Source organism: Phalangium opilio, unplaced genomic scaffold, assembly GCF_054372755.1.
Source record: "Phalangium opilio isolate 3A_F unplaced genomic scaffold, DU_Popi_V2 ptg000045l_1, whole genome shotgun sequence".
NCBI lineage: Eukaryota > Metazoa > Arthropoda > Arachnida > Opiliones > Phalangiidae > Phalangium > Phalangium opilio.
In genome coordinates this window covers 4,636,277-4,661,167 of record NW_028324168.1, presented here as the reverse complement: position 1 = coordinate 4,661,167, position 24,891 = coordinate 4,636,277, and the positions used below count along the sequence as shown (strand labels likewise).

General features: G+C 37.3%; 1 long non-coding RNA gene across 4 annotated transcripts in view; it reads left to right on the top strand.

Annotated features, from left to right (window-relative positions):
• LOC149676928 (uncharacterized) overlaps positions 1-19,524 on the top strand; it is a 195,881-nt gene extending 176,357 nt beyond the window's left edge. The window contains exons 8-10 of one of the 4 annotated variants that reach the window (XR_016366551.1): positions 14,267-14,442; positions 16,716-17,476; positions 18,074-19,524. This is a non-coding gene — a long non-coding RNA (uncharacterized LOC149676928). Of the gene's footprint in view, positions 1-14,255; positions 14,443-16,715; positions 17,477-18,073 lie in introns of all 4 variants that reach the window. The other 3 variants (XR_016366550.1, XR_016366552.1, XR_016366549.1) reach the window with 3 other exon arrangements.
• The last annotated feature ends 5,367 nt before the right edge of the window (positions 19,525-24,891 follow it).

The window sequence follows — 24,891 nt, the reverse complement described above, 5'->3', positions numbered from 1 at the left end:
GCAGATTGTTATCTATACTTTTAATGTCGAGTATTCATTCTAAATAGAGAGTCCGGTGTGTTGACCACTTGGTTTTCTTAAGATTGTACATTGATGGGTGAGTGGACAACTGGACAACAAAGACCTTAGCACAATTCCTTTGGTACAAAACCAGTTTATTATTTTCTTGGAGCAGTTTTTAAATTCAATAAGTTTCGGTTACTGGACCTATGGACCAACATGTTTATTAATTTCAAATGCTTTTATAGCTTTGACTTCAACAAGGACTTTGGTTGGTGGACTAGTAACTCTGAAGCCATATACTAGCGTCTTTGTCCATACACCCAATCAACGGCCTGTTTTAACCCTAAATAAAGCAGCAGACGATAATGTCAAGCGACCCCCATTGAAAAGGGGAGACCTATTTGGCCGAAATATAGAAGAAAAAAAAAATAAAACCTTTTTGGCATAATTTATGCTTATTATGTAAACAGTAGAGCTTTCTTCGTCTTATCTATAAATAATATATTCAATATTCATCTCATGCTAATATACGGTAGCTCCCAAATTTATTATATTATATTAATTTCTAAAGAAGGGTTATAATTTAGGAGTTTAATCTAGAAAGTTCATATTTCTAAAAATGTTTTTTTTTCCATGATTTTTTTAAAAAGCATTTTTCATTTATTTTTTTTAAGTCTCGTAAAAACCCGTTTTGTTCTCATAAATCCCATAACAGGAACGAATTTTTTTTTTAGTGGTTTTAAAGGTTTGGGAAAAGCGGGCTCGCTATGCATTAATTTTTCTTCTTTCTTAAAATTCTATCCCAGATTATTTTTCTTTTTTTCTTATTTCATTTTATTCCTAAAAGCTCCCCATTGCCCGAGTCACTTGGGTTTTAGAAAAAAAAGGAAAAACTTAAATCTCTTCTCACCTAACATCAGGCCTCGATTATTTTTATAAAGTTAAAATATATTACAGCCTTGAGATTTAGGAATAAACTTTAAACCCTAAATGTTTGAAATAAATTTAAACATTTTTAAAAAGTTACTATGAAGTTGAATAATTGGTTATGAATTGAAATAGCGTATTGTTAGATATGTCATAAAATTTCAGACCGGGATTTTCGATAAAATTGCAGGATTTTCGATAAAATTATATGATAGTTGATAAAATGGCAGGATATTTGATAAAATTGTAGGATTGTTGATAAAATTGTAGGATTGTTGATAAAATTGTAGGATTGTTGATAAAATTGCATTATATTTGATAAAATTGCAGGATATTAGATAAAATTGCATGATAGTTGATAAAATGGTATCCTCCCAATGGACCGAATTCCCAATGAACCGAAATCCCATTCAACCGAAATAAGCCAAACTAGATAAGAAACTAGCGGAACGGCGGGTTTTCGAACCACTGGGATTTGCGTAAGATAAGGAGATCCCATCGATTCGAATGCAACGGGGTGACGTTGATTTAGGACAGGTTAGGTTAGTAATATTTTATAAATCATTTAACAATGCTACGCCTTTTTCAGAATATTGATGTTTAGCTTCATTGACTTCTCAAATTACATGCCTTTTCCAAAACATTACTGTTAGGTCAGGTTAGGTTAGGTTAGGTCAGGTTAGGTTAGGTTAGGTAAGGTCAGGTTAGGTTAGGTTAGGTCAGGTTAGGTTAGGTTAGGTTAGGTTAGGTTAGGTTAGGTCAGGTCAGGTTAGGTTAGGTCAGGTCAGGTTAGGTTAGGTTAGGTTAGGTTAGAATAGGTTTGGTTAGGTTAGGTCTGGTTAGGTTAGGTTAGGTTAGGTTAGGTTTGGTTAGGTTAGGTTTGGTTAGGTTTGGTTAGGTTAGGTTTGGTTAGGTTTGGTTAGGTTAGGCTAGGTTAGTAATATTTTATAAATCATTTAACAATGCTACGCCTTTTCCAGAATATTGATGTTTAGCTTCATTGACTTCTCAAATAATATGCCTTTTCCAAAACATTACTGTTATGTTATGTTAGGTTAGGTTAGGTTAGGTTAGGTTTGGTTTGGTTTGGTTTGGTTAGGTTAGGTTTGGTTAGGTTTGGTTAGGTTTGGTTAGGCTAGGTTAGTAATATTTTATAAATCATTTAACAATGCTACGCCTTTTAAAGAATATTGATGTTTAGCTTCATTGACTTCTCAAATAATATGCCTTTTCCAAAACATTACTGTTATGTTATGTTAGGTTAGGTTAGGTTAGGTTAGGTTTGGTTTGGTTTGGTTTGGTTAGGTTTGGTTAGGTTAGGTTTGGTTAGGTTTGGTTAGGTTTGGTTAGGTTAGGCTAGGTTAGTAATATTTTATAAATCATTTAACAATGCTACGCCTTTTCCAGAATATTGATGTTTAGCTTCATTGACTTCTCAAATAATATGCCTTTTCCAAAACATTACTGTTAGGTTAGGTTAGGTTTGGTTTGGTTTGGTTAGGTTAGGTTGAGCGACGTAAATGTTTCGTACTTTTCATGAAAATACCATTGGAAACTTACTTTAGAACACTATTCAATTTGAAACAACCAAGTTGAAATAAACAGAGAAAAATTTATTAGACTTTTTATTCAAGTTAAAGCGTTTTGTAATTTTAAGTAACATTAAAGAAAATGTTACGGTTTACGCCTTATTTTAGCTTTCCCTTAAATTAACATAAGCCTTTAAAACCGATTCCACGGTTAAATCATTGCTACTTCGTTTTTATCGGAGATAACTAGGCAGTGTACACTAACGTTAAGTGCAGCAATTCATGGCTATCTCCACTTTTCGTAAACCGCCCAAGGTGCGGGATTTCGGTCCAATGGGACCTCCCTTCTTTGGTTTCGGTTGAATGGGATTTCGGTCCAATGGGAGGGAATCGATAAAATTGCATGATATTCGATAAAATTGCAGGATATTCGATAAAATTGCAGGATATTCGATAAAATTGCAGAATATTTGATAAAATTGCATGATATTTGATAAAATTGCATGATATTTGATAAAATTGCATGATATTTCATAAAATTGTATGATATTTCACGTCATATGACAAACGTTCCACGTAATATGACAACAAACGTTTCACGTAATATGACAAATTTTCACGAGATATGACAAAGTTTCACGAGAATCAGTGAAACCTTTCACGAATTATGACCAAACTTAAATATATGAATCGAAACGTTTCAGGAAATTCGTCGAAACCTTTCACGAGATATCATATGACGAGATGTCATATCTTTGTCATATCTCAGATATGACAAAGTTTCACGTGATTACTTTAAAACATTTCACGAGATTTCACAGCATAAAAACAAACTGCATGAAACTATATTTTCAATTTATAGAATAAAACCCTATATCGAATAGATGACATAATCCTTGTAAGAATAAGAGATACTTGTACAAATACTTGTTCTCTATATCTCTTTACACAGTAAGCAATTTAAAAGAAAAAGAAAACCATAGAAGGAGGATGCAATAAGGGGCTATAATACCTTTTTTTCCTGGTATCACGCAAGCTTTAATCTTTTCAATTCAAAAGGCCTGAATTAAGCTTGCGGAACCCCCTCCGGTTGTAGCTGAGCTGAGCTGTACGAAATAAAAGAATTGAGAAGAGTTTGGGAATATCTTGATGAGGAAGAAAGGGGTATAGCCAAAGAGTCCCCTCGGGTACCATCAGCTTCAGAATTTAATGGCCAAGATGTTAGACCCCTTAATTTTACTTTTTTTTTAAACTAAAAATAAAAAAAATATATATATATAAAAATCCACCTTTTTTATATATACGTAAATCTTCAACCTTTGCAAAGTAGTATAAGTAAAGTTTAACCAAGAAGTGATATCTAGTTTATTAGGGAGAAGGTATGAACTCATTCATCCACATTTCTAGCTTTATCTCCAGTCCAAACGTATAGTAGGTCCGGAGTTAATCCCCGCCGCCTCTAAATTACAGACAGCATCTCATTGGTTCTTGAAAACTCACGTCAGCGCGATGCGAATGACGAACATTACGTATTTTCCTACTGAGGAGAGGCGAAATAGCCCGGCCTACTTTTACGTCCCCCCTTGTATTTTGAAAGGGGGAATGGGACTATGGCCGCGAATACCTATGGATCTTAACCTTCTCCCTAGTAAACTAGATATCACTTCTTGGTTTAACCGCGTTTATTTTTTTTCTGGGGTTTTAAAGGTTTTTAAATATATCTCCTGTTGTAACGACCGATTTTATCTCTAGCTGGGGTTTAAGACTTAGAAGAATTAATCCTTTACAAGTATTGCCACCTTCTCTTGAAAACCAGCTATCTAAAAAACATGAATAATAATTGAAATATTAAGACGTTTAAATGAATAATAGGTAGACGTTTTTCAAAAGTCGGGGGTAGAGTCTGTTTTATTGGACCACTTTGTTTTCATGGGTATGTGGATAACAAAGATGAATACAGACCACATTTTTTTGGACGCGTAACATTGAAGTATTATCTAAAGTCTTTGTTAATACATACCTTTCGGATGATTATTTTTAAAAATAGGCATGGAATTTTTTTTTGTCAGGCCATAATAGGCTGAGTGGAAAATCCTGTATTTATCTAAATCCGTAAAAGTTTATTAATCCCAAAGACGACTTTCAACCATTTTCACATGGTTCACACAAACCATTAAAGTTTTACTTTACCTTTTGGTTTAAAACTCAGTAAGCCTCTACTCGGTATGGGGGAAAAGGGTTCATCCATATTTAATTGGTAAAAGTTTTCTTCTTCGATTTTCATGACTGAACCCGTTACCACGAAGCTCTTAAACGTTTTCCATTGGCTCTCGGCCATTACTATCCTCTCGATTGCGCGCGTTTAGGCCTAACTAAAGCCCTTGGATAAAGCGAGCCAACCTAGGGCTACCTTGGGCCGTTGCGGGAAGAAGTTAATCCACCGCGGGACGTTTGCCAAAAAGCCCCAGATATCATTACGCGGCCTGATGAGGGTCCGAGATACCGGCAGCAAAGTCGGTCCATTTGAGCCAGAGGGCAGTCTTTGAGAAACCTATAGGGAGTATAAAAATTCGGCTGCATTACGAACACCGGTGCCTGGCTGCGTGGGTCTAACGGCCAATTATCGCTCGCCGAAACAATGCTCCGTTTTTCGTCACTGTTTTAGTAGAAATTGCTTTGGACTAGCGCCCGATCTAGCTCCTCTTTTGGGGATCTGACCTAAAGGTTTTATTTCTTGGGCATCCATTCACGTTTGAGCTTACCACACCTTAAGAGGAGAGGGGTGAGATGGAGTAGCCTCTGTATCACCCCCATCCGCGGAACGGCAACGAAGCCCTCCCAGCATCCACAGTGGCGTACGGTGCGATAACGTCTTCAATGCCCTCTGTGTCTTAAAAATAAGCTAATTCATGAGAAATAGCTTCTATTTTTTAAATGACGCTACGCTGCAGCACTTAACAATCCCCTAACTTTGGTAAGGGCCTGCGCGAGGTACTCTGGGAGACTTTCATAGCCGCACATGACCCACGAACATTTCTAATCCATCCCTTTCTTTCCCTCAAGGCTACACATTAGCTAGTTTTGAAACGATACGTAGGGTATGCATACGCCAGATGTCGCCATGGTCGTAACGCAACGTTTGGCGCCATTTTTCAAACGCATACTACGCGCTAATGCTGTAAGCCTCTTGCAACATTAGTAAGGTTTGGGCTTAAACAGCGGACCCCGTTTTACAAAAGACAGTGTATGAAGGTACATGGTGTCTTTTTAGCCGTTTTGAGGGGCCAGTTAAACCCTCCTAGTTCGTTAATGGGTCAACTGATGGCATTAGCTCCTGTCGTTTTTGATACTTCTTTCTTATACAGTAGAAACTACACAGAGCTACACCCTCTATGAAAAACTGAGTCCAAAGGAGGAGATAAAAAAATTGTCTTCTCATATATATGTCTGGCCCGCTGCTGTTTGTGCACCATGTCAGGCACACACTCGGTACAAATATATTAAGGGGGGATTGGAGGGAACTAGAGGCAGGCAGAGAGCTTCGCTAATGAAAAATACCTTTCAATATAACCTGTGTTGGCGGTGTATTCCACTGACAAAGCGACGAGATGGCTGAGGTACATTTGAAGAAACGGTCCCATGGTAAACTTACCTGTGTGTGGTTTATACTTGAATTAAGGAGAGAAGGATGGAGTGGTAGGGGCGTGCGCGGTAAGGGTACACTGGGAGAGTTTCGGTACCGCACGTCATCATCATTCCCTCTCCATCTTGCGTCTTTTCTCTCTGCTGCAAAATAAATAAATAAATAAAAAAGAATACCATAATGGTGCCATGCTCGAATTGTTAAGTCACAAATGATTAATTTACTTGCGCTTGTAAACAATAACCCCTCATTTGCTCAACCACCTAATCTTCTACGTGAGTGTTACTGGCAATAGCGTACTGTACGTTTTTCTTCCGTATCTTTTTTTTACCTTGGTAAATGTTTATCTTTACGGGCGTCCCTTGATTGGTATCTAATTAAAGATGCTTTTGACGTGATTGCTATTTTTATTTACGCCCCTTTTGTCTTTCGATTTTCGCCTCCTATTCCAGTATCCCCCTCCCCCTAACGTTGGTAGATCTATTTTGAGCATGGACGCTTTCGAATTACGTCAATGAGTTGACGTTAAAATATCCGTAATTAATGATTAAATGGCGATCCTAAACTGTCGGGTTAATTTACTGGAATGATTTTAGGGATGATTGATTACGAGTTTACCGTTTGCAGCTGATCGACTTATTAAATCCGCCTTTACGACCGTGTCATTTTCATATAGCTCGCTTACCTCCCCCTGTGAGCGAGATGAAAACTGACTTTGCAAAACTGTTGTAACTTACCAAGTTTAACGATTAGCGGGTTTCAAAGGTAATGATTAACTATAGCGAAGTATTTTGTTTCTAGAGATGGTGTATGTCCGAGTTGAGTTGGTGTGTATATAAGCCCTTATCTTTTATCCACGTTTTCCTACAATATTCAGACCATTTTTATCGTAATCCTTGATATTCAATCAATAAATTGAGCTCTTTTAAAAAGAATTTGAGCCGCCCATAAATTAGGTACATAATTTTAAAGAATAAGGTTCTTGCATTCACTCTCTAAAACCGTAATATTCAATACCAGCTCATGACTAAAATACTTAATTTATTTTGTAAAGAATGCCTGTTCATATTTACCAATATACCAACCTCAATAACAGGTTCTTGCATGACTAAAATATTTATTTACATAAATATTAGTTCCTATAACTTCAAAATGAAAGTGCATGGATTTTTGCTGATTTGTTTTTATCCTTAAATGGCCTAAATATTTCCCCTTTAATAATATAAACATTACCTCCCATTTTTTCCCCTCTATAAATACATTCACCCTCTCTCGATTTTATGCTGAATTTGTATGAATATGCAAATTAAGGAAGTAGAACCTAGAAAAAAATGGCAGTGGATCAAGCAATTTGGAGTATGGGTGTAAAGCCGATGCTTTTACATATTAACCAGTTAAAAGTTACGGCGCGGAGAGAGTAAGCCCTGTTTTCCCTCGTCTAGTCTTTTAGTTTTCTCGAACGCTGCAATTATTCAAATTTGGCTCGGTCAACATCTGCATAATTTTGAGGCGATGAACACTATCTTCTCACTCTCTTTAGCGTTTTTGGGGGCGTGAGTTATCCTTCCTTCGTCAGCTTACCGAAATAACATCCCTTGTCTGTCCATTATGGCACGGAGTAACTTTGTCTACAGATAAATTAGACTATTGAGGCGTTACGTTTTAAATTTATAATGAAGCTAGAAAGACTCCAAATTAAATGCAACAACCTTAGTTGGGTTCAAAGACTTGTGTTTCTAATTTTTAAAATATTTTAAATTACAAGTCAAATATACGTTATGGAAATATGCCTATATGAGAGAGGGATGAACTTTGAACTTTCGCCACGTGTTTTAACTGAGTTCAAAATGCAACAACCTTCGTTAGATTCGAAGATTCAAGTTTCTAATTTAAAATATTTTAAATTATAAAGTACGTTTAGGAAATATGCCTAATGGAAAAGGGAATGAAATTTGAGCTTAAGCCACGTGTTTTACCTGAGTTTACCCGCGCTTTTCAAGCTCGTGCGTCATTCGAAAGAATTTTAAGCCTAAATTGAATAAATAATTAAATAATGGCACGTGATATCTGAAAGGAGTGGATTTCAATATTTATAAATTTGCCTTTTATTAGGGGAATTTTTGTAATCAACGAATTTTATTTAATGATGTTTAGATCTAAACAATTAAGTCCCTTTGTTTCTAAAGAAAATCAGTTAATTAAGTAACTTGAGGTTTTACCACGTTAAAACAAAACACGTCCAACAGTTAATGCCCGAAACGTGTAAATACCAATTAGTAATTAATTCCTTGGGGGGTTTATTTCCTTCCATCTTTATTTTGGGTTATAATTCGTTTATCTGGCTTACTTATAAGATAATAATGTATCCATAGGGAGCCGTTAAAACGGAGATATAGAATCCCAGAGCGACTCCTTGTTCAGATATAGTTAATCTGCGAAAAGGCTAGCTTGGCTCAGCCTTGGCTTGGCTCGGCTATAGCCCGAGCGAGATCAGCTCGTGCTTTTGGTGGTGGCTTGCGGCAGGGGTACGTCCACTAGTCGTAATTTGCCAAGCTTCTTTTATTATTCAAACTTTGAGCGGCCAGGCTAACGGAACTAATTAGGGTTCGTCCTTTTGTAATGGATTTTGGCATGTTCGGCTCTCTAGCATCCCTTCTTTTCTATCTTCGGCCCATTTTTTTTGTTCTTTTATCTTCGACAACTGCGACGCCAAAGTCCAAACACTTACTCGGACCCCATTCGCCCCACTACCCTTTTGCTGCAGACGCTAAAAGTTTAAGGAACTTTGAGAGAAAACTCCACAGCTCTCTCTAGTTGCTAATCTTTGTAATTTTTGTGGACTTACTGTGGTAGTTGGTTGGGATGCCCGCGGCGATTTCAATCCGGATGCAACGGACGGTTTGTGTTTAAGGACATGGAAGTAGTGCATGGTGTCTTTTACTAGAATCGTACGTGGTCTCGTCGTTGTTGTTATGGGTAATTGTTGAATTGAGAAGTGCCCACGCACGATTCCAAGAACCTCGCATCTAACAACCCATCCCGTCAATGGGTTAGTAGTTCAAGTGCCCATACAGGGTGTTTTTAATAAGTCTGACATGAACTCAAACTGCTGCAGAGAGTGGAAAGGGTCAAAGAACATGCTGGGATGTTATGGTGATATGTGCTTCCAAACATCACACATTTGAATTAATTAGCATACCCATTTAATTGTACACTTCTGCTAGATAATCAATGGGTTAGTAGTTCTAGTGCGTATACAGGGTGTTTTTGATAAATCTGACATAAATTCAAACTGCTGCAGAGAGTGGAAAGCGTCAAAGAATATGCTGGAATGTTATGGTGATATGTGCTTCCAAACATCACACATTTGAAGGAATTAGCGTACACACACTTCTACCCATTTAATTGTGGATGAAGGTGGTTCAATAACTTTCTTAGATTGAAAGCTATCGAAGGCTGATACGTCTTACTCTGAATTTGTCAAAAATTTCCTTTGTTTTTTGGGGTCATAAGAAATTCTTTCCATTTTTCATCTTAACCCTTTACTTGAACCATAATTTTCGACGACGTTGAGTCCATTTTCTTAAACAAAATAAGCTTCCCTTTTTCTTGCGTTCCTTCCGCCTACAGTCCTGGGGCGACATTTTTTGACGGGCAACCAAAACGGGAGTATAGTGGTTAGAGAATCTTAAGGAAGAAAACCTTTATTTGTGGAGCTTCGATGGTCGGGAAAACCCTGTCGGCTATTTTTTTTTTTTTTTTTTTTGCCTTTTTACTTCGTTATCTCGATCAGTTTGCCCTCTTTTATGGAAAGAATGGTCTCGCCTCCTCCAACAACCGAAAACCCTTCCTTACTCGCAGAAATCTAAAGTTAATAAAGACCAGAAGCTTTGATAGGAAGTTGGGACGGGATTTCCTTTTTCTTTTTTAACCCTTTTATCTCAAAATCCGCGCGCGTCTCTCTTATTTTCACCATCATTTTATCATTCTTTATTTTATTTTTCTTTAAACATTTTTTTTACCTAATACAAAATGTGCTTTTTTTTATTTTATTTTATTTTTTAGTTTACCAAAATCTTTTGTTTTTGAACGCATGCAGGCCTTGGATTGGTAAAAAAATTCTTCGCTAACTTTTTGATCCTTTTCCGAAATACCTAAACTCCTACTAAAGTTTCTTCTTCTTTTGTTGTTTATTTTGTTTTTATGGGATTTAAGTCTCTAGTAAAAGTGAAATTGTTTTTTATTATTATTACTTACGTCTATAATATAAGGAATGTCTAAATAATAGTGTTTGTTTGTTTCAGTTGGTTTCATGCTCTAAAAACTTTGATTAATTTTCGAAAATATTAGACTGTCTAAGAAAATGAAATATAATTGATTAAAGTAGGCTTAGGAAACTTACATCAAAATGATGAAATTAGGCTTAGGAAACTTACATCAAAATGATGAAATTAGGCTTAGGAAACTTACATCAAAATGATGAAATTAGGCTTAGGAAACTTACATCAAAATGATGAAATTAGGCTTAGGAAACTTACATCAAAAGGGTGGAATTAGGCTTAGAAATATTGGCCTATAGTATTGAATTAGGCTTAGAAATATTGGCAAATAGTATTGAATTAGGCTTAGAAATATTGGCAAATAGTATTGAATTAGGCTTAGAAATATTGGCAAATAGTATTGAATTAGGCTTAGAAATATTGGCAAATAGTATTGAATTAGGCTTAGAAATATTGGCAAATAGTATTGAATTAGGCTTAGAAATATTGGCAAATAGTATTGAATTAGGCTTAGAAATATTGGCAAATAGTATTGAATTAGGCTTAGAAATATTGGCAAATAGTATTGAATTAGGCTTAGAAATATTGGCAAATAGTATTGAATTAGGCTTAGAAATATTGGCAAATAGTATTGAATTAGGCTTAGAAATATTGGCAAATAGTATTGAATTAGGCTTACGTATCTTGCCTTAGAGTACTAAATTAGGCTTATAACATTCAATTGAACTTGAATCGATAAATTATACTTTGTAATCATTATAAAAACATTTTGAAAGTTAGGCTTAACAACGAAGAAAACTCCATAAAATGAAAACATTTTGGTGTTGCGCGAGACAGCCAACATTAAGGAGATCAAAAACCGCATTAAATCCAATAGAACCCCTGTAGAAATGTTTCACCCGCTGAACACCGATACCAACTTCCAGTAACTCTTCCGAAAGCTAGCTAGTTGGTTCCGCCAAACTCTTTGCCAAGTATTTCTTTTTCTTTTAAAACTGCCGCTTCATAGTGAGTGCCATTGGGGGTAGAGAGGGCTACCCTATTATTCCTTGGGCCCAGTATAAGATAACGCCAAAATTGGTAGAGAGAGACAGAGAGGAAGGGAGTTGATAGCTTTTATTCGAGCCATAAAAACCGAACGTTGTATCAAAGGGGTTTGTGGGTAGACTGGGCCAAGACCATCGGCAGATATAGAGCCAACTTGCCAATACAATGGCCCACGCAGTCCCTACCCCTCCAATACTAGCTACCCTAGCCTCTCTTTCAACCCTTCTAGAGCAGAGCAGAGCAGAGCGAGCTAGTCTTTCCCCAAATAGCTTTAACGTTAATCGAAACAAGGCAAGATGGATTGAGTATGCTCCGTTTCTTGCCTCCAGTCCATTTCTTTTTATTGTGACGTCACCCCACCACTACCAACCACCCACCCTTTTTTCCCGCGCTTTGCCCCCATAAACGTCCGATAACGCGCCATTCCAACGAGGATACCAGGGTTTCTGTATTACTGGGGGAGGTTATGACACTGCAGGAATTCCATCGTCTATGGGTCTTTCTGTAAAATTGTATGGCATAGAATACACTCAAACTTTGCTTACTCCATAACCTCCACAATGTACAGTAGCAACTTTGGGTATAGCAAACCAATTTTATAACCCTTTTTTTATAGGAATTCAAGTATTGATTGTTTATAGATTCTTATATAAAACTTATTTGCGCTTATAAAACAACTAAACCCAATAACCTTTGACCCTTTTTTTGTTGGTGAAGTTAATTTAGGACTATAAGGGGCAAGCCCAAATTACTAATAACTACATTTACTTTTGAAGAGGAATATGTTTATTACATTTGCTATAGTTGTGAAAATAAAGTTAGAACATCCTATGGATAACGTTTGTTTTAAAATTGTACGCTTTAAGCTATATCAGTTTTTTTTTCTTCTAAAGTAAATATACCTGTGGAAAAGGTACAGTTTCGAGCACCACGTGCATTAAGACCGGTACCACTTTGGCACACCCGCGGAGTCCACCACCACCCAAGTCCATTGCTTTAAAAAATGGTTCTTTACTCACTCTTATGTAAGAGAAATGCCAAGAAAACTCGCAACCCGCAGACTCTACCCCTTGCCTATACTTGATGAACGTTCTAGACCTGCTGCAAGAAGGCTTCACAGAGAGAGCTAGGAAGAAAAAGATAAATATTTATTCAACCGTTATCCATTCGGCCTGGAAGGGCTAGTAGCTACGTTTTCTTCCTATAGCTCGAGCATTATTTGCAGATTTTCTTCAATTGATTTACTTTATAGCTTTTTTTTTCTTGGGCTATATTCCACTCTCCGCCCCAAAAAAGGGAGATAGTTTTTCCACTCTTCGTGGCTATATAAGCACCAGTATATAGTACTAGTAAGATTTAAAGGAATTGTGCAAGATGCTTCGTTTTGTCTTTGAAATAATATAACCCTAACAATGCTGTTCAATTTGTTTGGGTAACTAACAGAGCTCGTGTTTTCAAATGGGTTTTACTGTTGGGTTTTTGTCGACGTCACCCAAGACCGTTTAGTACAGGCACATACCACCAAAGATAATTGTTATATTAAAGTATACGCGTGATCTGTTGAAGTGACGTAAGTGAAACGTCATAGGTACCCGTAAAGCGGCGCCTGGTGCATAAGGCGCTGTCAAAGGCTTAGTACAGACTAAATAGGAAGATGAACTGCAATTTAACCGAATGTAGTACTTCAATTCTTGCTTGTCGTTCTCCCTCGAACTAGCTCTCGGTAAGTCTTTAGCATTACGAAGTGTCATACTTATGCATGAACTTATGGTAATACCTCTAATGGTATGTTTGATTATGGAGTTTTAAATACTACGTCAATGTTTCCAATTAAATTATTAGCGAAATTCAGTTATAAAACATTAGAGAAAATCATAAGTACCGACGTATTTTGTAATCAATTCCACATTATTCTCAATGCGATTGGGCATGTCCGTGAAATTTCAGTATCACAATTACTTTCAACTATTTTCCCCGGGACCTTCTAAAACTTCTGCTGGCTTCTTCAAAGATAGAATATATATAGTCGGTAAAAGTTTATTCCTAAAAATCGAAGATCACTTCTTTCTTTTTTATTTCTTTGGAAAACATGGTTTCAGGCAGAGCTACGCTGCAGCTCGCGCTTTTTATTGCGTTTTCCAGAGGATTTACTATTTTCTCGGTATATAGAACAGAGATATTTCAAGTCTGTTGGGAGAAGGAATAAAATCCATAAGTAATATTGCCATAAAGTCTGCGAGTGCACGCAGTCCGTTACGGTAAAAGGGGACATGTGACTTTAGGATTAAATTGGGTGTTTCTTAAAATTGTTGATACCGTATCTTTATATATTCGTCGTGGTTTTTGCGGTATACCCTTAAATGTCTCAAAGGAGTTTTAAAAGTCTGACAGTCGATTTTTTATAGGGTTCCAATGATTCAAAAACGCTTAAGTATACCACCCATGTTCTACCAAAGGCAAATGTAAGTAACAGAATGTGAGACATTGGGATGTAGTTATGATGTTTATACGACTGAGTAGCTGTTGGTACGTGTCTACTTATTTGACAAAGTTAAGCTCATCTACAAACCAGGAAATATAAGGGAAGTAAATTGTTGACTAAAAATTCATTTAAAACTCAGGGGAATTTATAATTTTGTAAGTTTGCTCTGAAGGTGTTACTTCAACTATAGTTATTACTCAAAAAAACTACTCTTACACCTGGAAATTTCATGGAAATCGGTTTTCGAAAAGTAATACCATACGAACCATGAACAAAATCCTAAAAGAATAGTAAAAACATACTAAGCGAGACACGGGCCATATTTTATTATATTTTTACTATAGTTTTCTTATAGAATCTTCCAAAAATTGGGAACCTTAGTGGATTGATAGGAATGTGGTGTTATATGAAACCAAGCCCCAAGCTGACTCCTGCTGGAGACGTATTACATATCGAGGGACTAGGGCGATGATCGCGTCTGATTTATCGTGGTCCGGTGTCCAAGGAAAAAGGGGAAGTCACTAAAGAAAGGTTGGCAGCGCCTCTAGGTCCTAGAGCGTGAAATTATAAAGCTCGACCGAACGGAAATTCACATTCAAGATACGGTGATATAGGAGAACTGGAAATAAGAAATGTTAGGACAGTCATCCACGGTCTAGGCTTCAGATAAGTCACGGGGAGCCAGGGTACGGTACTTTTCCCGCCTTTTTCTAGCACCCTGGTCAAGGTTATGTAGAGGGCCACTTTTTCTTCGGATGTGGGACAGTACTTAACCGCTAGATATTGGACCTTGCGCGCCCAAGATTCATTGGGAAAGGTGACGAAAGTTAACTTTGGGTTCATTATTACTAAAGATGGGGTACATGAAGAACCGAACTAATAGCCAATAGGAAGGTGTCCTGTCATTGAATAAGGACACACCTATTTCTAGGTATAAGTACTTTAATACACTTCTGAATAAATGAGAGGCTCCGAGTTAGAGTATGACATTATCGCCAGGCGCGTAGGAACGTTTCGAATTTAGGGGGGTACAGTCTAGATATGGATTTGGGCGCCCCCTTCCCAAAGATAAGAAAAATGTTGAAAATATATTGAACAAGATTGAAACATAGTATTTTAATTGCAGTAACAAGTGAAACGGTGAATTCAAAAACTAGTGTCCGATAGGTGTTGGTTGTTAAAAACCTTTTCCACATGAAATTTTTATCAATCCTCTCTGGACATGTTTTAGTATTTTTTGAGTCATTGTTGCCCTAAAGTCAGGGCATCAACTCTTTTTGAGAATTTTTAATAGGAAAAATAGGATTCTTTTTGCAAAATTTTAGGATTTTATAGGACCGGATTCATAAAATTATAGGATTATATTGGACTCATAAATGAGAAGACCTAGAGCGTTATAGCACCTATATCTAATCAAATGCTAAAGGGTTCACACAGAAGACACACATTCAGATTTACTTGGAAATTGACCAATAATTAAAAAAAAAACAACAAGCAAAAAAGTGATTGAAAAGTTACCAAATCAAACTATTTAAAAGGGTCAGGTAGGAAAAGATGTTTTTCAGAGAAAACCCTATTTCCATAATTCCTTTTTATAACTAAAGGTCTGTGCTTAATCTGTGAGCTTAGACATTTCAGATGAAAGGTCTTAGGTGAAATTAAATTAGAACGAAGCTCAGAATGCAAAGCAATTGCTATAATTTCAAATAAAAACGAAAAAAAGTTCAAATTCAATTATGAGACAATTGAAGGTAAAAATATCCTGAGCGAGCGAAGCGAGCTCAGCGATTTTTTGGTCTGACCAAATGAGATCTTGCTAATTCTGAGTTTAAAACGTCACACAGCTGGGAATATAAATAATTACACCAAAATACCAAAAAATAGGACTTTATAGAAATTATAGGATACTTTCTAAAATTTGGGATTTTATGTGAATTATAGGACTTCTGGGGACTTGCTGTTAGTACGTTTTTAAAAGCTTCAATATAGATAAACTTCTTTCTGCTGAAGTGTAATGGCAGGCACAACATGAAGGAGACGAATTGAGTTGCAAACAGAAAAAGACTGGGTTTCGTCGTCCAACTTTCCTGCTGCCGTTGCCTTTAAAACAAGTTTTCTCCGAGTCCGCTTGATTTTCACAGTAGACCATTTCGGTATTTATCTCTGCGAAGGCGCGAACGGTCTTCAGACGGGCTCTTAGCTCCTCCCCTAGGACGGGAAATGGCACCGAGCGTAATACCGAAATGGTCTATTCGCCTCTTTTTTACTTCAGTGTAATTTTGGCGCCCTTTGATTATAAATTTGGCGCCCTTTGATTATAAATTTGGCGCCCTTTCTGATCTATTTAGGCGCCCTAGTAAAATTTTAGGGGGGTACAATGTACCCTTGTACCCCCCCGTTCCTACGCCACTGATTATCGCTTGGCTAAACCATCTGAAAGCGCCGCGGAATGTTTTTTGTATAAAAAATATCTTGTATTTGGAAAAGAATGAATGGTGTAGTGGCATTTGCAATAGGCAAGGAAAACATGGGGAAACCAAATACTATACAGCCTGTGTTTTAGATAAGTCTGCCATTAAATTAAGGGGGTTTGTTCTTTGGGTGCCTTTGAGTCGAAAATTCAACTTCTATCTCCATTTTGTTTGACATAAGGGACACTGTTTTTAAGAAGTTACTACATTTTCGACTCAAAATTGATTTCCCAAAGAACATCCCCCTTAATTTATGGCAGACTTATGATATCAGAAATACCCTGTCTGATATTATTTTGACACCTTTGACGGTAAACGTATATCTTTTATCAGTCAGCGAATGGGATATGAATCGAAAGAAAGAAAGGGAGAATCGTTGGCCCGAAACGCCATTCCCTAATGCGATCAAAGAACATCATCTAAATAACCCTAACCCTCGTGTCAACAGGGAGCCCATGCAATACACGCTTCAATGCTGCCAACGTCACGAAGAACCCCAATCTTTCCAAGCCGCAAAAAAAATTTAAGTCATTGCAATCTTTTTTATTTCATTCCCTGCCACGCGGGTCGCTTTCGACCAGCTTCAGTATATGCCTCTACTGTATAAAAAGAGCATGGTCTACTACTAAGAGCTTGGTGTCGGCTTCGTTTAGTTTGTTTTGTACGTCGATTGTCAGAGAAATCCTTCTAGCATAGTAAAAGAGAATTCTCAATGCTGCTAGACTATAGCCCCGTACGAATCTGGTCAAAATTGATTATTGTGTAAGGGTTAATGATAATTACATCGGTGTCTGTCCTCCTTTTAAATAAAATCGTTACCTTAGCAATATCTTGAGGGAGAAACCTCCAGACTTATAACGTTGCACTCTGTATACCCCCATTTAGGGTAACGAAGTCCTCCCAACATGCTCAGGGTCCTAGTTCTCATACAAAAACAATGGTGCTACGCTGCACCACTTAATAATCGCCTACTGAAGAGTAGGGTCGTGCGCAAGGTACACTGGAAGACTTAACACCGCGGGTTGCCCATCATCATTGCAGCGCCATCTTACCTCTTTTCTTCATCACATACAAACGGCTAAAACTAACCAAAGGTAAGCCTAATCAAACCTAACCTATCGATAAATAAATATTAACCCTTGTCCCTTTGCATCTGGGAAAGAATAAATAATTGCACAAATAATTAAATGAAATTCTCCTCAGAATAGATAGTATACTTTAGATTTTCACCTACACTATTTCACCCATAAATTTGTTCCATCCCAAATGTATTGTGTATGGAACTTCCCAACTGCATGGTTAGGCTTAGAGAGTTCATAGAAAACTATCAATTATGTCGAATAACATTGAACAAAGGCCTAACTAAGTTTGAGCAATCATCAATAAGGGACATCTTATTGAACTCTATCTCTCTCTCTCTCTCTCTCTCTCTCTCTCTCTCTCTCTCTCTCTCTCTCTCTCTCTCTCTCTCTCTCTCTAACAACGAAAGAGTTCTTAGAAGTGACTTCTGAATTAAAGATGGCTAACGTAAAAGGGTGGGGGATGTTATATAGGAAAAGGGGGTCGCGGAGATAAAAGAAGAGCAAGAGCAGAAAGGATGAGAATGAGAGAGAGAGAAAGAGAGATTCTGGAATGATGAATTCACTATAGGAAACCTTTCTTTTTCTCCTTCCCCTTCCCCTTCGCTCTAGGAACAAGACTCCATAGTCTACACGTACTCTCGGTCCTTTTCAACCCGCCATCAACAGCTAGAAATCCAAGTCCAACTAGGTCTACTTTAGTAGAACTACTACATTGTTGTATAGTCGAAAGAATCCTGCCCTGTCAAAGGGTCCACTTTTTTTTCCTCTCTCTCCTGCTCTTATGTATATATCAATGAGAAGTTAAAAGAAACCCCATCCACGTTTGTCGTTTCTTTTCATCCAATTGTGTTTCCCTCAAATTTTACACGATAATCGATCCTTAAAATACAATGGTTTCCTCAAAGATTAGCCCGGCTTAAATTGAAATCTGAAAACCACCCATTGCGAGAATATGTCTATACAGGGTGTTAATGATAAGTCTGCATTCCATAAATTAAGGGGGATGTTCTTTGGAAAATCAATTTTGAGTCGAAAATGTTCTATGCTTCTATATCCATTTTGTTTAACCTAAGGGATACTGTTTTCGAGTTCTGATTTTTAAGAGTGTTTTAGGGATGTCCCCTTAATTAAATTAGAAATCATTGTCTTCAAATCAGTTTCTTAAATATTTAAATTTAAGGGGGTCATCCGTAAAATACTCTGGATGTAATGCAATCTTAACTCGAAAACAGTGTCCCTTAGGGAAAACAAAATGTCATAGATAGAAGTATAGAACATTTTCGACTCAAAATTGGTTTCCCAAAGAACATCCTCCTTAATTTATGGATGCAAACTTATCAGAAACACCCTGTATATTTCGTAGTTTAATTCTTTAATTAGATTTTTAATTAATACCATATTAATGAACTTCATAATTAAAATCATTGTCCCGTCGTTCAATTATGGACATCAGTCTTCAATCGTCCCTAAATTTAATAAGATCGAGGAAAATAAATTGGAATTACAACTCCGCCGATAATTAAAATTGTACGGTCAATAAGTATACTCGTCACCTTTCTCCTAAAGCTTTAATATTTATTTTTCAAGAATTAAAAGTTCCCCCCTTATAACTCGGTCGGTATCTTCGGCTCAATTCAATTTTGGGAGATGTCCTATTGTCCGCTTAGTTGGGCATACGCCATATAACGTCCTCTCCATGCATAGAACTATACGAGCGGCAATTCATTCGGAACACAAAGACAGAGAGATATCGGTATAAGGAGGAGAAATTAACTATATGAACAATAGGGCAGCGGCCAAGGAAAAGCAAAGGCCTATGATGATTGTAGGGCAATAATAAATCCTTAATAGAAGATCAAAACCGGCCAGGAGAAAATGATCCGGTCCGGTGATAAGTAGATGATTATGAGGAGGAGAGAAAACAGCAAAGAGAAATCGGTGTTAAGTCAAGAATTTGGGTAGTCGCCTGTAAACAGAATGTACTAGCGTAAGATGGACCGTCCGTCCGCCTTTTTAAAGGGAGAGTGAAACAATTTTGATAAATGAAATTAAATTCTCGAGATGCAGGTCACTTACTTCCGTTTATAAACAAACGAAAATTACTGGTTAGAGATGTATCGTGTACAATGTGTTACGTAATGTAGGGGACTATATTAAGCTTTATCTTTAATCAAATAAGAGTTAACTCTTCTAGGGGCTTGCATGAATTTCGAAAAGTTATCAGTGCATTTAGGAATGGGGCATCGGTATTTCCGTTGAATCGATCCGCTGTGTCGTTCCACGTGACATGGACTAATTCATACTCCAGGAATTAGTAATACTACAACTTCAAAATGCGGTGCTTGACACGCCCCCCTTGGATACATAACGCTTTTAACATGTAAGTAGCTTCTTTTCAATTAGAGCTTTTGTTTATTTTTTCACCTTGACTTTAAACACAGTCAGTGCACTCTAAGAAGCCCCCGGAGCGTAGCTTGGAGCCTCCCGTTACTGTTCGGAGCGGTGAAAAGTGTTGAGATCGTTAACACTCATCATTTTCATCGAAGGGGCCTCTTTTGTTCCGACGATGCTAGAGTAGCGTTGAGGTATTCCAATCCCGCCGTACATTCAGAAAAGAAGGGGGAAAAGGTACAGAAACTATACTCGCGTAGCTGTTTAGTTTGACTGATCGATGACCACGGGTTCGCGGTTTAAATTCGCGCTTTTAGCCCCGGACCACCCCACCCCACTCCTTCGCACCCTTTCGCGCCCTTTTAACAGGGGCCTTGACGATGTGATGGATCGAAATGCCCCCTCAGAGCCGGGCTCGTGAACCCACGACGATGAAATGGAATGAACTTTGGGCTCGTTGCGGGCACCAAGGGTTGGTAATACCTGGGCCACTTTTGCGTATACCCCCCTCCTCTCCTTATACACCACGTGATCTATTGTTTTACTGAGACGGGTGAATTTATTTAATACAAATGATGACCCATAGTATAATTCTTAGGTACTTGGAAACGTAAATGATTAATTGTATCGTAGTAACCTCGTGTCAGTTTACGATATATTTGATTGAATGTTTGGCTACATTTCAAAATAAAGGGGGATTATTAAAATTCTATAGAGTCACCTTTGGTATTTTGGTATTTAAAGGTGACTTATGTTTATGTTTAAAACCCTGTCAAAGTGATTAATTTTCAATACGAAGCTGAAGTAACTTTATAGTTTTAAAATACCTCTACCAACATAAGTTCATAAGATATGTTCCATAAGTTTGTCACTGGTTACAAACTGGAGCTTGTCATGAAGTGAATGAGGTAAAGCGACGCCTGGTGAGGCGCTGTCAAAGTCTTAGTACTTTGATTAAATAGGATGAGATGGAAGTCCTGCAAAACCAAATGTAGATGTCCAATCAATTCTCGCTTGTCGTTCTCGAACTAACTCGAGCTGTAAGTCTCTAGCATACTTATGGAACATATCTTATTAATAAACTTAAGGCTCCAGTAATTACACCCAACTTGTCGTAATTTTAAGAATTAATCTTACGAAAAAAGGATGTTGTAATACGCTCGCTTTTCTGAGCAGGAATACAACGAAGCTCCAACTTCCTAAAAAATGAATTAGGACTAAAAATTCGACAAAGACTAATTTATTTAAATGTCTCAGTGTGTTTTGGAGCGTAGTAACTTTTCTACAACGAGAGAGAGAGAGAGAGAGAGAGAGAGAGAGAGAGAGAGAGAGAAGGGGATCGACTGGAAGTTAAAGGCACCCCTCCTCCTCCCCATCTACCCCCCCCCCTTTAAAAGAAAAAGAGAAGAACATTTATTACTCTAAGCAACTCAACCGGAAATTCAACCTCAAAAAAAGGAAAAGATAGATTTCTCTACGCCCGCCTGTTAAAACTTCGGACATATCCCTAAAAGAGAGGACGAAACGGAAAATTAGCCTTCTTTAAGTCTTGTTTCTTTGTCAGGAACGTACTTTTTTCCTGAAAAAAGTAGGCTTAAATGGTCCATTTAAATTGTAGAAGTCTCAGCTGAACCTCTGCATGGAGGTCTGCTATTGAAAAAATAGCTTCACATACGGACTGAGAACTTTCGCGCAATTACGTTTGTAGATTTGTATGGGCCTCTGCGTTCGTTAACCCTAATTTTTTACGGTTAATGGACGTTTGTTAGTTAAGCCTAGTTTGAAATTTAATATACGGTATAGCGTTAAGCCTTGTTTGGAATATAATATACGGGTTGCGTTAAGCCTAATTTCAACATTTTTAAACATCTTCGTGAATTGTAGGATATGCTAGGCCCATTTTCGAAATAAGTACTGGCATAGTTTCAGATCATGCCAAACCTAATTCCAATGACGTTTCTGACACTCTGAGTTTCGAAGGATTTAATTCAGTTCATACTCCCTTTGAATGAAATATCCCCTTTACCCTTCATTCTTGGACTAGAGAACAAATAAAACTCACCGCTAGTAGGACCGACTGAAGGAGGAGAGGAAGGAGGAATTTCAAAGATTGAATAGGTCGATTTCGACTTCAGTTGGCCGCAAAAATTGATTTTTCAATGAGAGAAACTTCCAAAAGTACGGGCTCCAATCTCACCCTGACTTTGCACCAAATCCTCCTTAACAATCCCGAGTTTTAAGGCTTAAGTTAGACCCTACTAATACTGAAATGAGAAAATAGTTGGAAAGAAAAGTTTGAAATCATTTTCATTGCTCCGTTGTCCCTCTGCACGCTCATTAAAAGATTTTTAATTAAAATTATGGAATAGCCATAATTAAAGACGGTTTATTTATTGTTCGTTCCAAATTAAACCTTGCCTGACCTTTAACCCGATCATATAGGTCTAGAGTTCAACAAAATCGAAACCGAGGCTTAGCGAAAAATCCTTTTATTAGACGAAATTCTATATTTTTCTTATAAAACTTTTCGAAACCAACAAAATATGATATAAAATTTCATCTTTCGGTATGGGATACCTCAAAACTTCTTTTCTTTTAATATGAAAGTTTCAATAACATCCCCAAATCCCCCATCCCAAATAAGAAAAAACTTTGAAAAAAGCAAAAAGAAAAATATAGAACAAGATGGTTGGCTGTAAGCCTTCAAAAACCTTTAGAAATGGACCCAATCTTTAGGGAGACCTATAATACAACTGTCACGTAATTGTAGTTTCATCGGCAAACTCTAAAACCATCGGGAATTGAAGCTAAAAAAAAAAAAAAAATAAAATAATAGGCCTATATCGAAATTTTCTTTTAAAATGAAATACTAAATCGATATTAGAACACTTTTCTCTGTAAGATAAAACAAAAAAATACAGAATTTTCCAAAAAGGGTGAGGACCGAAGTAGTACAGTGGGACAGTTCTATGGGAAATCAATCTGTGAAATTTTGTACTAAGGTTACAAGTTATGATTAGAGTGTTTTAGGGATGACCCCTTAATTAAATTACCATCTTATCTTTCAGTTTCTTAGTTAAATTTAAGTGACCATCCCTAAAGCAGTCCAATGTTCATAATTCTAAGTGCAAAACATCACAGAAGCTACATTTTCAACTCAAAAATTCCCACCTTTCTTTAAGCTTTGAGTCAAATATATTAATTTTAATTTTGTTTAAATTAAACTTGGTAGTAAGGCTCTATACTATAGCTATTTGTAGGTGTTTTGAGAGAAGTCCAAGACCATTTGGATGGTCAGACGTTAAATGTTTCTACATAGGAATGTAACTACAGTTTTCCTCACTTTTACAGGCAATTTATTTTCATGGCTTTTGCTCAATTTCAGCGAACATAATCTATAGAGACCCCCATGCACACTCACTTTTTCGCTTCATCATAGCGTATACGTGAGATCCCGCCTACCCAATTTCTTAAAGATTTCGTTCGCCTTGACCCAGTTAACGAAGTAAAGACTAAAATTCAACATCGCATCCTGGTATTAAACATCGTTAAACTTCTATTCGCCATCTAAATTCGAATAGTATTTTTTCTTTTAACGGCCCCAGCGTAAGTGCGGATCGAGGGAAGGAAACGTAACGTATTGATAACGATAGGAAAGTTATCGCGAAAAACGTACAAGCAAAAGAGAGGGAGAGAGAGAGAAAAAAATTGACGATTATGTTCTCTCATCATCGATAGCACAGAAATCGATTTATTCCTTCGATCATTTACCCTGCCTTTTATCCTGTAAAGTTTTTTCTTGGTTGTACTATACCTACCCCTAGGAATGCATACAACTAACAGGAATCATTGTGTAGCCATCCATTTTCACTCAAAGTATCTAGGTGGATTTTATGGAAAGAGTTAGACTAATCATTATGATGACACGAATAATCTACCTGGCTTCCGATTGAATCTTGCACGCCTAGGAACTCGCGTTGCTATCAACCAATGAAACGACAGTTAGAAAGACACCACCAGAATTATGAGGGGTGACGGTTTGTAAGTTCTCAAGCCCGGTATACCCACAAAACAAACGTAGAATTCAACATGGGAGATATTGGTATGGGGTACTATGTTTCCTAGTAGCTGTATGCATTCCGGTTACCCTTCTAAATGCCCATTTTGTATTGCTTAGAAACCAGTAACTTGAAGACGATATTCATTGGCTATTTTCGTTAGACTATAGGGTCCCTAGTGTTTTTCATGCAGTATTCTATCGCGCTAAATTACTTCAATTTATGAATTTCTTGAACGTGTGTTTATGACTCTATGCAGGATGACCATCGTTGCATGCGCGTCCCGTGACCTTTTAACCTCTGATGTAAGCGTACGTATTTTTCTGAACTGATACTCCTGATAGGTTTTTGTTGTCTTAGGCAAGAAGACCCAATTCCTTAGAAAAAAAATGTCATTATCGTTTGTCTTTTCTGGATTTTTGCTATTGTTGCGTTGTTGCAGAAGGCGGTGTAAGGGGTTTTAGTCATCGTCGTAGTTCCCTACACTTGTCCTCTATAGCTCTTCGTGTTTCTAGTTAATGGTTTTCGGCGAATATTACTATTATGTATGTCTCGTAATCTTATTTTTCGTCTCTGCATCATTTGTCAAAACGAATGTATAAACCTTACGAGTATTTCGTTAGGGAAATGTACTGTGTGTGGAGTATACGTACCGAGAGGCTAATCACTTACAGTTTCTTTGATTACTAATTAAAGATTGCTAGTAATTTCTTTAAATTCCTGAACCTTGAAGGAGAGAGGAATGGAGCGGTAGAATCCATACCTATAACGTTGCCTCTGCAGCCCCATCTACTTAATGGTACCGAAGTCCTCCCAGCATCCTCAGCGATTAGGTGGGGTTTTACAGTAATGAATCGTAAACGACAACCCCTCTGTCTTAAAAATAGAATCTAGTTCACATACAAATACGATGGCGCTACGTGGCAGCACTTTACAATCGCCTACTCAAGGGTAGGGGCGTGCGCAAGGTACACTAGT